Below are 13,693 nucleotides of genomic sequence, written 5' to 3' on the forward strand. Positions count from 1 at the left end.
TCAAAGGCTCTGCGCACCCTGAAGGCCTGTGTAACCATGGAGGTGCACTGTGCAGACAGGCAAAAATTCTCAAACAACAACATGCAGATCCTGGCAAGGTTCTACCCGGAGCTGCATACCCAGGTCTGCGATTGTCAACAAAATCTGGAGTCTGCTGGTGAGTAGACATCCTTACGTTTGCAGCATGTGTTTTTCTGAGATCAACATCGCCCTAGACATTTCTCCCCATGTGTGAGGTCTGACATCTGTGGATTGTACATGTGCTGGTATTTGCAGTGTGTGTAGTTGTACAGTTGTGCAAAATGTGCACTTGCAATGTCACTTGTGGCTGGGACGTGCTTGGATGGCAATGCTGCCAGATGACTGTGTGGTGCCCATGCCAGGTGCATGTATGATGTACATGATGTTGTGTGGATTATAGCAATGTGTGACTCTGATTCCCCCACGTCTGGAGATGACACATGCTTTTTGATGTTTGGCTTAGTGAAGTTGGGGCATTGCAGTTTCTAGGACTCTGATGTGATTTGACATTGCGGAGCTTGTGTACTCAGCGTTGATGTGTGTGCATGCCATGTTTATGTGCTTGGGGCCATGGCATCCTCACATGTGCCTGTGTAATTGATGCATGTATGTGTTGCACGCACACTGGATGGGTGGTGATGGAGGCATGATGTTGAGATGCCAAGACTGGTGTTGGCATGGCCATCTGTGTTCACATGCTTTAAATGTATAAACACCCTACCAGTTTACATCCTTCCCACCCCTGTGCCCATGGCAGGTCTACCATGGATGTGCATCAGGTTGCAGTTGGGTCACGTCAACTTTACCATTGTAATTTGTGATTTCTCTTGGTATGTGTTTCACATGTGCATCGGTCATGACTGTGGTTGACATTGAGCCTGGGTTCTTGTGTCTGTTTAGATGTGAATTGTACATCAATGTGTATGAGTGTGGATGTTGCTGGCTGTGCCTTGAAAAATCATGTTCCAGTGAATGTTGTTGATGCCACACCGGCTTTTGCACAGTACACCAATGCCGCTTTTCTGTTTCTCATTTACAAAAGTTGCTGCAGCTGATCAAGAGAGTGGAAGCGGTGCAGTGGAGCTTGGATCTGGGGACCACTCCACTGGACAAAGGCACATTGCCCAGCCACTCCCTGTGACAGCTCATCTTCAGGGCTCGATGTGGCTGAGGTAGCACCTGTACCATTAGGCATGGCTACTGGGGGTTTGTCCAAGGAGTTGAAGGTGGCAGGGGACTCCTCCGCAGTGGTGGGACACCCTGGAGTCATCCAGGTTGACGGAGTGGGAGTTGGAGGAGATGGCCATTACAGCCCAGCCCATGGGGCCAGGTGGGGGAGCCGAGGTGGGTGTGCATGCTGCAACCCTCTCCCAGGGGCATGAGGCTGTGCATGCCACTGTGGAGGTGCCTGTACATAATCATGTACCTCAGCCATCATATGCAGCAGTGCACACCTTCTGGGATGCCTCCACCCAGACCAGCACCCCCATGCCACCTGACGTGTCCATCAGGGGTCATGGGCTGTCCCTGCTGGCCGGTCTGACAAGGCAGACTGCAGTCATACATGATGATGGGCAGGCTACTTGTAGTATGCTTGCCCATCATAACAATGAGCTGTACTGCCTCATGGCCTTGCTGGCAGCAGGCCTGTTCCCTGGTGGGCTCCATGGGCGGTTCACTGCTGCAACCTTCTCCTCGACTTACTCTTTTGTGTTCCAGTCGTACTCCGGGGTGTCTTCCGGGCTACATACCAGCCGAACTACAACTGCTGGTAGCCCTCCTGGAATCAACAAAGGACCACCTGATGGAGGAGGACGTGGCGTGGGACACAGCCCTGGCCGACAGGTTGAATTACATTGGTGATGAGGAGCGGCCCGCTGCCTTTGCTTGTAGTTATTTAGGTACAGGCTTATTTTTTTTTTTTTTTATTTAGCTCCAGACTTTGATGACTTTCCTTCCCTGTTTTACATGTACATAGTTATTTACGTATAGGGTTCTTTTCATTTGGCATAATTTACCCATTCCTTCCCAGTTTGTGTTACATATAGTTTTGTTTAAAACAGGTTTAATATGGTTCCATTCCACGCTTCCTGCAGTACATTTGTGTCTCTGCTACTTTGATTGTTGACATTTTACCCAGGGCATCGCACCATTGCAGGTCATGTTTATTGTGGAGTGCATGTGTGTGTGTGTGTGATGTAGCTGCTATGATGGTTGCTGGTAGAGGGATGCACATGTGCCTGGCATGTGGGTGTGGGTCCATCAGACAACTGGGGGCTGCACTGGATGTTTTCAATTTCATTTACATGTGCACCATCACTGTGTATTTAGCATCAGTGTGATTGGGGAGGAGAGTTCTGGTGAGTGTGAAATGAAGTACATCCGGGTATGGTTGCAGTGATGTGTGGCTGTGTTTTGTATTTTTTGTTTGCCTCTGATTATGGATGTAATGCCACCTGTTCCTGTGTGTTTGAACAGTTTCACATATTTTTCATTTCAAGGCCACTGGTGTCCATGTGTCCCCTTTGCACATGCTTGGGATTGTGTATGTGCCCACACTCGGTTCACTGCATTGTATATTTTGCATTGTGGTTGCTGCAGTGGGAGGTCGGCTTACTGTGGATGGGTGGCCTAGTCATGTCACATGCACATTGGTTTATCATTGCTGTGTCACTCCCATGTCATGCGCACATGCCCACCAGCATGTGCTGTCACACACTGCCTGCTCTGATGTCCTGCTCCACCTCTTCTCCTGGAAAACAGTTTAAGAACAAATGAGTGTACCCTTGCTAACATTAATCAAAGAGAGGTATAGTTTAGTCAACAGATCCTGATGGTTAAGTCTGTCTACTGATTATGCAAGTTAGGTCTCCTAAATTAGAGATCCTGAGAGTGAATCAGAACATCATAATATCTACCCACTGTATCAATATACTCAGTGTTGGTAAACATATATTTATTACATTCAATAAAAATCATAAAAGAATGTTTCTATAGACAATTGTAACATAAATAGTGTCTAAACCAACAGTTATAACAAATTACAGTGATTTCTTGAAACAAACAACAAAACAGTGCATGAAGTACATAATGGTGTGCCAGTGTCAATTATACTGCATTGACAAGGTGGTAACATATGAATTTAAAGAAAAATATAATAGTGCATGATAAATCAGACACAATTCTGTATATTTTTTGGCTCAGGTGCAGACTAATAATTCAATTAGTCCACCACTCTATGATGCCTAAGGGATTTCAGAGTTGCCCTTAGATTCAATATAGTTTCAAGTAAACAATGAATGTTCCAGGGTCATGAGATCAAAGATATATTTGCCAACGTGGCATAGGATAGATAAACAACCTCTGAGGACAAGAAAGCAAATTGTTCAAGTGTTTTCCTGTGCTCTTCACGTTTCGGCGGTATTGGCGTGTAACAGGTCCTCCTTCATCAGGGCTCCTAGTCTGGGACCCTGCCGGTGCTGTGAATCCCAAGTCCTCAGCTGTTATCACACTGGTACTTTCATGTCAGACAACACGGTAAGTCACGTGAAAGGCAGCTAAATGGAAAATTCCAAGAGGAAATCAAATCAGGGAATAGGGCTTTCTGATGCCTGTGTGGAAACAGGTGACGTGTCCAGTGCTGGTAGACTTTAGCTCGAGGCGTCAAATGTTTGTATATTTTCCGTTGCATAGGTTCCTAAGAGGATCAGAATGCATGTGTATGCGCTCATCTGCAGCCCAGTCAGTGGAAGGTGCTGTTAGGCATCTGCATCTAGAATGAGACGTGGAATACAGTTTGCCACCCCTTCACCCGGCTCACTTATCCTCAGGCTGTGACATGCATTTTCATTATTTATTGATCTGGCTAATGTTTGGATTGGTTTAATTCTGTCCTCAGGTCACATTTAGTTGCTGTGCTTTGGTGCCTTTGCATTGACACATGGCCAACATGCACATGCCACTTTGCATTGCATTCACTTGTCACATGTGGAGTGGATGGCCACAGTGTTGTTGGTGCAATATAGTGCTGCCTGGGTGGGGTGCTGCAGATTCAGGTCTGACAAGGAGTGAAAGCGGATGCTCCGGTCCAGGAATTATATTCGGTGCTTCTTGTTGATCGTCTTGGCAGTGGACATACTGGGGCTCTGCTTCATGGTGGAGGCAGCCACACAGGTTCAGGTGAGTTGCAGCCATTCATTGTACTGGTTGTGTGGGAGACTGTGAGGGGGGCTAGCTGGGGTAGTCTCAGAGGTGATAGGGGCTGGTGGGTGGTGTCTGGATTTGAGGGGGCTGCCTGGGGTAGTGTCAAAGGTGAGGGGAGCTGGTATGTGGTGTCTGGACTTGAGAGAGCTGCCTGGGGGCAGTGCCATAGGTGAGGGTCGTGGGGAGTACTGTTAGGGTGCAACCTGGTGCATTGTCGGAGGTGAGAGGGGCTGGTGTGTGGTGTCTGAACTTGAGGGGACTGCCCGGGGGAAGTGTTGGAGACAATGGTGGTGTGGGGATGAGGGAGTACTGTCAGGGTGCTGCCTGGGGTAGTGTTGGAGGTGAGGGGTGGTGCTGCTGGTTGGTGTCTGGTCTTGATGGGGCTGCCTGGGGTACAGTCTGAGGTGTGCGGGCTGTGGGTGGTGTCTGGACATGAGGGGGCTGCCTGGGGGCAGTGTCAGAGGCAAGGTCAGTGTGGGGAGGGGGAGTACTGTCAGGGTGATGCTTAGGGTAGTTTTGGAGGTGAGGGGGCTGGTGGGTGGTATCTGGAATTGAGGGGATGCCTGGGGGAGTGTTGGAGGTGATGGGTGCTGGTGGGTGGTGTCTGGACTTGAGGGGACTGCCTTGGAGCAGTATCAGAGGTGAAGGCAGTGTGGGAAGGGGGTAGTACTGTCAGGGTGCTGCTTGGGGTAGTTTCAGAGGTGAGGGGGCCGGGTGGGTGGTGTCTGGATTAGGGGGCTGCCTGGGGGCAATGTCAGAGGTGAGGGCAGTGTGGGGAAGGGGAGTACTGTCAGGGTGCTACCTAGGGTAGTGTCAGAGATGAACAGGACTGGCAGGTGGTGTCTGGACTTCAGGGGGCTGCCTGTGGTAGTGTTAGAGATGAGGGAGGCTGGTGGGTGGTGCCTGGACTTCAGGAGGCTGGCTGGGGGAAGTGTTGGATGTGAGGGCAGTGTGGGGGGTAGTACTGTCAGGGTGCTGCCGGGGGTAGTGTCGGAGGTGAGGGCAGTGTGGGAAGGTGGGAGTACTGTCAGGGTGCTGCCTGGGGTAGGGTCGGAGGTGAGGCGGCTGGTGGCTGGTGTCTGGACTTGAGGGGGCTGCCTGTGGTAGTGTCGGAGATGACAGGGGCTTGTGGGTGGTGTCTGGACTTGAGGGGCCTAACTGGGGACAATGGCAGAGGTGAGGAGAATATGGGGATGGGCTAGTACTGTCAGGGTGCTGCCTGGGGTAGTGTCGGAGGTGAGGGAGGCTGGTGGGAGGTGTCTGGACTTGAGCGGGCTGCCTGGGGCAGTGTCGGAGGTGAGTGCAGTGTGGGGAGGGGGGTCCTTTCAGGGGGCTGCCTGGGATAGTGTCAGAGGTGAGGAGGGCAGATGGGTGGTGTCTGAAATTGAGGGGGCTGCCTGTGGTAGTGTCAGAGGTGAGAGAGGCTGGTGGGTGGTGTCAGGACTTGAGGAGGCTGCCTGGAGGCAGTGTCAGAGTTGAGAACAGTGTGGGGAGGGAGGAATACTGTCAGGGTGCTGCCTGGGGTAGTGTCAAAGGTGAGGGCGCTGGTGGGTTTAGTCTGGACTTTGGGGGTCAGCCATTGAGTATTGTCAGAGGTGAGGGGGGCTGGAGGTTGGTGGCTGGACTTGATGGTGCTCCCTTGGGTAGTGTCCGAGTGAGGGGGGCTGGTGGGTGGTATCTGGACTTGAGGGGGCAGCATTGGGGTAGTGTCAGAGGTGAGGGGGATGGTGGGTGGTGTCTGGACTTGATGGGGCTGCCTGGGGTAGAGTCGGAGGTGAGGCAGTGCTGGATGGTGGGTCAGGGTCGGAGGTGGAGGTTTGTGCTTAGGTTGGTATATTACTTGTTTTTTTGGTTTGCGTGGTAGCGTGTTCTGGGTGTTCCCTGCGCAGCTCGTTTTGATTTGCGGATCTGGTTGTTTTGCGCGTTTGGACCCATAAATACACGGAGCACGCAGAAAAACATCTGAGCGCAGGTTCGCGCAGTGTCGTTCTCGGCGCACAGCCTTTGCCATATAAATGCACACTTTTCCTTGAATCGGCCACAAAGTTTACACTGAAATCAAATGCTAGTCACAATAGCACTCCAGCTCTTTACTTTTCACGTATTATGCAAAAGCTATAATCCTTCAGTCAGCACTAAGAGCATGACTTGTACTCAGATTTTGAACAGAGAACAAAGCCATCCACAGTGATTACTCAGCTTCCTTCCAGATCAGCATAGATAAAAGCAATACGTACATCTATATTATGGCATCAGCGTGCACGAAGTCAGATGAGTGCAGTATCTGAGGACAGGAAATTCTGTATACATTTCACATAAGGCAAATGTCGCAACATGCACTGGTCACCAGCGCATACAAACGCAGTTAGAACTGTAAATACAGAACAGTGTATTCTGCATCAGCGCACACAGGACAAGGAGAACAGTCACGGAAAACACTGCAGCAAATTCAAGCATCATTACTTTAGAGGGAGACAGAGAGAAGGCCTTACGTTCGGAAAAACTGCAGGTAATTCCGCATCTGCCATTTTTTCCAGACCGGCACACTTCAAGTTTTCCAGTGGCGGTCAAGGATCTCCCCACATAATATCCAGATATCGGTCGGAGGAGAAGCTAAGTCCATTTTGCCAGTATCCCGCCGGCAATAGCTGCAGAATACTGACAAATCCATAATGAGGGAGTGGGAAACTGGTTAGATGACTGCATGCATCTCAGTTGTGTCAATTATGTAGTACAGGTGAGATCCAGTGGTACTGCCTCTCTCTCTCCTGAGCCCCTTAGACCCTGATGCTAACAGGACAGTTTAGTGTCCTTGCAGATGTTTAGCATTGTCTGTTTGGCTATGAGCGACAGTAAATGCATTCTTCCCACCACAGCATGTTGTTACACAGATTCTAATACATATCAGCGTTCTGATAAAAGGCATGATGTTCTTTGACATTGGTGTGATGTACAGCAATGGTACAGATAGATCATGGATTGCAGGGAGGACTAGGGGAGGCAGAGAGAAGAGAATGAAAGGGGCTAGGATCAGGAATAATAGGATCAGAAAGGGTATGGCAGGATCCCAGAGGTCATGAGTGTATGAGAGTGCACGATTATTTATTTGGATTTACACAGGAGCCAATATGTTACAGAAAGGATTAGGATACCAACATTGCAGGCCATGGTGACATAGCACAGAACAGCAGTTCATCAACATAAAAAGAGACATGCATAGGCATGTAATTGCAGTATCAAGGCAAAGTGCAGAAGAGACAGTATTCAACATGTGTGGGGGTATAGTTGTCTGAGCCAGGAGCACACAACATAGTTATGGATTGCACCATAAGTAGCACACTGAAACAGGTCTTGGTGTTTCAGGCTCCACTCATGCACTTTCTGCATGCAGCATGTGACACCCATTTCTTTGTATAGCGTTGTCATGTGGCAGCAACAATGTTTCTTTAAGAGATCACACAACACTCCTCCTTTTTCATAATGTTAAATCACAACAACAAAACCCAACCAAAGTCGGATGTCTGGACCTCACCAACACTGAATCCCCTAAGGATAATGGGTTTTCACACAGTCTTCTCCTTACCATCTCCCCGTCATTTGAGCTTCTGCTCTCTTTTCCCACCGCCTGATCATCGATCTCACCAGGGATCTGGGGCGCCTCATCCCAGATGAAACCTCAAGGTCACCTCTGGAATAGCACCTCAGTAGGAGGGACTCCAGTGGAACTGTGAGGCATAGTGTGATATTCCATCAGACATTGATACAGCTCTCTGTTGAGACATGTTCCCTGCCCACGTACAATCCTGAAGACTTTATTCAATGTCTGCATACATCTCTCTTCATCCCTGCATGCTCTGGGCCACACAGGTGTTATTTTCCTGTGTTTAACGCATACCTAAGAAAAACCTTCTCCCTGAAATTGGGGCCCATTATCCGAACACACTTCATCTGGCAGACCATTAGTGGAAAATACTTTTTCCATTACGGGTATGACCTCCGAAAGGGCAATGGAGGTCACAAATTCAACCTCTGGGTACCTTGAACTCACATTTATCTTTGTTCAGAGTCAGGCCTAATGATTTCTTTCTCCCCAGGACCTTTTCCAATCGTTCCAGATGTTCAACCAGAATATTGTCACTGATGTTAATGTCCCCTTAATACCATACTATGGTACAAGACCTTCTCAGTGTAACAGGCAGTTACCGCCCCCTCCGCAAGGATCCAATTAAAGACACCCAGAAGATGATTTCAGAAATCACAGATTATGCCTTACTACACTCCTGGATCACTCCAAAAGAAGCACAATTTCTTAACAAACCCGACTGTTCCACCCCTAAATTTTATGCCATTCCTAAAATCCATAAAGACTTGGCTAAACCACCGGGGCGGCCTATATTAGCAGGCTGTGGTACCGTTTTGGAACCAGTCTGCCAATTCATTGACAAATATTTACAACCCATTAGCCAACAAACAGAGACATATCTAAGAGATAGTACTGCAGTAATTTCTCTGTTTGAAGGCAAGACCTTTGACCCAGCTACCAGCCTTCTGGTCACACTAGATATCACGGCATTGTATACTAATATCCCACACAATGAGACTATGGACTGTATCAGAAACAATCTGACCCATTCTGCATCAAGTTTCAAAGCTCCCACTGAATTTCTCATGGAATTACTCTCCCTGGCACTTACCAGGAACTACTTTGTATATCAAAATCAATTTTATCAGCAAACCCAAGGCACTGCAATGGGTGCGGCCTTCGCCCCCAGCCTGGCCATCATTTTTATGGCTGACTTTGAGTCCAAATTCATTTTTTCTGACATTAATCCATATCGTCAATATATCGAGAGCTGGAGGCGCTATATAGACGACATAATCTTCATCTGGCACGGCACCTCCCAGCAACTTGATTCCTTTCTTCTCTGGTTGAACTCTTGCCACCGGACGATTAAATTTACTCACGATATGAGCAATATCGAAATCCCTTTTCTTGATTTACTCATTCAACATAAGGCCAACCAACTGGTCTGTTCCCTTTTTACCAAGCGCACAGATCTTAATACATTACTGCATTATGACAGTTACCACCCACGCACTCTGAAAGAAAATTTACCCTATTCCCAGTTTCTACGCATTAGACGGAACTGTACATCCAAAGCAGATTATGTCCAACATGGTACTAACCTGACCACTAAGTTCCGCCAGCGAGGGTACCCCAAAAAATTGATTACCAATTCCAATAAACGAGCAAGATTCACCCCTCGGGACACCCTGCTACTACCTAAAAATGTGGAGCCACAGGACAAACTAGTATGTGCCCTTACCTATAGTCCCCATTCCTTTCTCATCAAAAAAGCAATTAAGAAGCATTGGTCAGTGGCACAATTAGCTTTACCAGCTGAACCATTGCCGATCTTCGCCATGAAGAGACAAAAGAATCTCAAGGACCAACTAGTCCATGCGTCCTCTTCACTAAAATCTTCTAGATCCACTACGACCAGTTGGGACCTTCGCCCACTGACGGGTAACTTTCCCTGCGGTTCCTGCTCTATTTGTAAATTTGGGATGAAGACAAAAACAGTCCTGGTGCATGGTAAACTTTGGGAACTGATACGCTATTCAAATTGCAAGACTGCCTGGGCTATCTATTGCATTGAATGCCCGTGTGGGCTTAAATATATTGGAAAAACTACACGGCCAGTACACACTAGAATCACGGAGCACCGCTCCAGGATTCGATGTAAGCCAATTAACTCACCACTAGTGAGCCACTACATGGAATACGGCCACTCTACAGAGGATCTGGGCTGGTGCGTGATTGATGTTGTCAAAAACTCTTCCAACCCCTCTCAAACTCTGTCCACAAAGGAGGCTCGTTGGATTTTCCAATTGGACACCATTTCCAATGGCCTTAATGAGCTATCTCCGCTTTGGCACTAAGGCAATATTTATTTAATTAATTTTTTAACTAGTCCTCTTCAAAAAAACTTTTTTACAATTTTTTCATAATTTTTGCATATATGCATTTCTATATGTTTCTTTTTACCAAAGTTTATTATTGGTTGGTTTTCAATTTTCTTTCATGCAGTTTCGAATTTGGTAGAATTAACACTCCATATGCTTTGGGGTTTGCTGCCCCTTTTCGCTTTTTAAGGTTTTTTCCCTAGGATTAGTACCCTTTGCATATAGTACATAATGCCTGGCTTCACTAAAGTTTCAGCAAGCCTGCAATGTTAGTGTTAGTCCCTTGTCTATGTCCGGTCATTCATTCATAGGATTAGTACTCTTTGCATATAGTAAATAATGCCTGGCTTCACTAACGTCTCAGCAAGCCTGCAATGTTAGTGTTAGTCCCTTGTTTGTGTCCGGTCATTCATGGAAGGGCTCCATTTTGCTTTCCATTCACTTTGTCAGTCCAAGTCCCCTTTCTGTGTCTGCCTTTTTCATTCAGTGTTACCAATTCACTTTGTTAGTCCCAGTCCTCTTTCTTTGTCTACCTTTTCCATTCAGTGATATATGCCTTCCAGTTGAGTGCTACTACACCCCACTGGCTGCCTTTTTCTTCACTATGAAGAATAGCGGATACACGCAGCATTTTCCAGAAGCAAGCCGCAGCTTTCTTTAGAAGCAAGTCATTTGCTGCTTCTACGTGGTAGAAGTCAACAGTAAGTTCCATTTTACTTACTTTTCTCACTAAACCATGACTGACCCACGCGCTGGTCGTTTTATTTACACTGCCTAACTCACGTGTTGGGCTTGTCATTTTTTACTATTATGCAGCACTGCCATACTCATCAACCCATAGCCTGATACCACCAGCCCCAGGCTAGGAGTTTTTGTGTCCTGCGCAAAATACGAAGCGCTCCATGGGCATCCACATATTCGTATGGTGAGTTTTTGTTACCTTTACCATACCTGCACACCAGCCGTATTAAATTACCGCTGCACATAAACTATCGTCACCTTTATGTCTTTGTTCTCCTCCTCTTTCACTTTAGGTGAAAATTCCAGATTCAGTTCGTTTTCTAATTGCTAAACCCAAATAATGTGCTGAATGCACGACATCTTGCATGGTGAGCACATGATGTGCCCTCTGAGGTACGTTCCGCCATGTTTTGATTTATGTGCCTTACTTTTGCACAGCATTTTTTGTATTCTATCACACACATTTTTCACTATATGATCACATCTTTCACTTATTTTTCTCACGAGGTGACTTAGTTTTTGGGCACGCTCTTTACACTTTAAGGGCGCCTTTCTGGTAACCTTCAAGTTTTCTGTCTGGGGGTACTGCCAACTTGGTTCTGGGGCACTGAGGCCTGATGCCTTCACCATATATTGGTATATTCTCTAGTTCTCTTCCCATTTAAAGTTAAACCTTTGGTTCACAAAATGTCCCCTGTTACTACCTTTTCAGGAGGACCCCCTACATTAAGGCTGTCTGTATTAAGGCTGAATGTGAAGATCCCAGTACCTGAGGAAGGTGGTTGCTACCCATCAATATACCACCGAAACGCCAACTAGTCCTATGTAATGGTCGCAGGAACTACATTCTCCTGCGGTTTGGCATCATGGACATACACGCTTTATAGCGGTAGGCGTAGAACACCCCCTTTCAGCCTGTGACAACACAGCAGATAAATGACTGTTTGGGTGACATTGTATATGTTGAAATTTTTTTCAGCCAAAATCTGGCTTAACACACAGCACTGTGCGACATTGTTTACATGGTTAGCCAAAATTAGGCTTAGCAAACAATATTCTGTGTGATATATATTTTTTTCTGTTGTAGCCATAATCAGGCTCTGGTTGGCGCATGTACTGTGCCATTTTCACGAAATTGTTTAATCTGAGCCTTTAGACAAGTAAGGGTCAGCTAGGGATAGTTTAAGTTTTATTAGCTATCTTGGAAAACTCTTATGATTTAAAAAGTATTCACTGTTTTGCTAACACCAAATCATTTTTTGTCAGTTCCCATATATTGGGTTCCCATGTTTATTTCCTAGTGGGGTTGTACCCCTACTTCTGTGAACCTTTGCATAAATTCTGCTCGCATTGATTGTATGGACTAAATAGTCCTGTTTTTTTCTCTTTGTAAATTGCATTGTTTTTGTATGTTTTTCATGTTGTATGTACTTATTAAATTGACACATTGTCTTGTTACAAACTAACAATTAAAGCAAATTTATATTTTTTTTATGCCAATGTACTTCTTCCCCTTTTTTTCTCATAAAGGTTACTTTGACTGGTGAGAGACCAGTAAATTAAAATATTGAATTTGATTTAATCTATTGTTTAGGCTACCAGGAGAATAATACTGTTCGCTCCACAAATGATATTTTTTGACTTTCTATGTTCAGGCACACCCTTGTGTATATAAATGTCCCCTTGTAGGCCAGACAGCACACATGTCACAGAATTTTGAAACACTTCTGCAGCTGAAGAAATCCCAAAACTGAACCGTTCGTAATGGTATAGGCCCTTGTGTGTGGTGAATGTAGTGATGCAGCGTGAAGCTAGGTGTAGGACTGACTGATAATACCCAGCCCTTAAGTCCAACTTGGACTTGGAGAACTTGCACTCCCTGCAGATCGGCAACCACATCAGCTATCAGCGTGACGGTGCCACTCCCTTTTTATCACCTTATTGGGAAGGTGCATGTCAACACAGATGCAAACAGAGTTAGTTTGTTTTTGCTTCCGTACCACTACTATGGGTGAGACCCATGGGGTGGGCCATCCACAGTATCAATAATGTTTAGTTGCACCAGTTTCTTAAGTTCACACTCGACTTGATTTCTTAGGTGGAAAGGCACGCATCAATGTTTCAGGGCTACAGAATGAGCAGTTTCATCAATATGAAGATGAATGGGTTCATCTTTCATCTTTCCGATCCCTTCAGATATGTCCTTGAACTGCATGATGAATCACTCCACATCCTCAAAGTACACTCTGAATGTGAAGATTACTATTTTCTGAGTCTCAGTCACGGCGCAGCCAACCAGCGTTACATCACTCACTTTGGTGACCAAGAACTTGCTTTTTATTCTTTCCCCTCCAAAGGCCCCATCAGAAGGTCTTATGTCACTGTCTAGCCCCACAAAAAACTCAGTAAAGTCAGAGTGCTGAACAGCCTATGCACTCCTGCATCCTCACTTTGCCATCCAGTGCAGTTCGATTTGGGGACTTCAATGGATGGCTTTCCGAAGGCAAGCCCTGCTGGGCGTTTATCCTCACATCATGCTCTTCTATTTTGCCCACTGATGCTGTCAGATGCAAGGACAATGAAATTTGAGGCACTTTTGGCAAGGCGGATTGATGCCTAGAAACACTTGTGTATATGCGGGTTATAAATCCCATGTCATATCATTATCTACATTTCCTATGAATATGCCGGAGTGCCAGATCCATGTTAAAATATGCAACGCTGCCTCACCTGATGACCTGCCCTCTCAGTGCCTGACCCT

The sequence above is a fragment of the Ambystoma mexicanum genome, chromosome 6q (genome assembly GCF_040938575.1).
Source record: "Ambystoma mexicanum isolate Mex_15411 chromosome 6q, UKY_AmexF1_1, whole genome shotgun sequence".
In the NCBI taxonomy this organism is placed as follows: Eukaryota; Metazoa; Chordata; class Amphibia; order Caudata; family Ambystomatidae; genus Ambystoma; species Ambystoma mexicanum.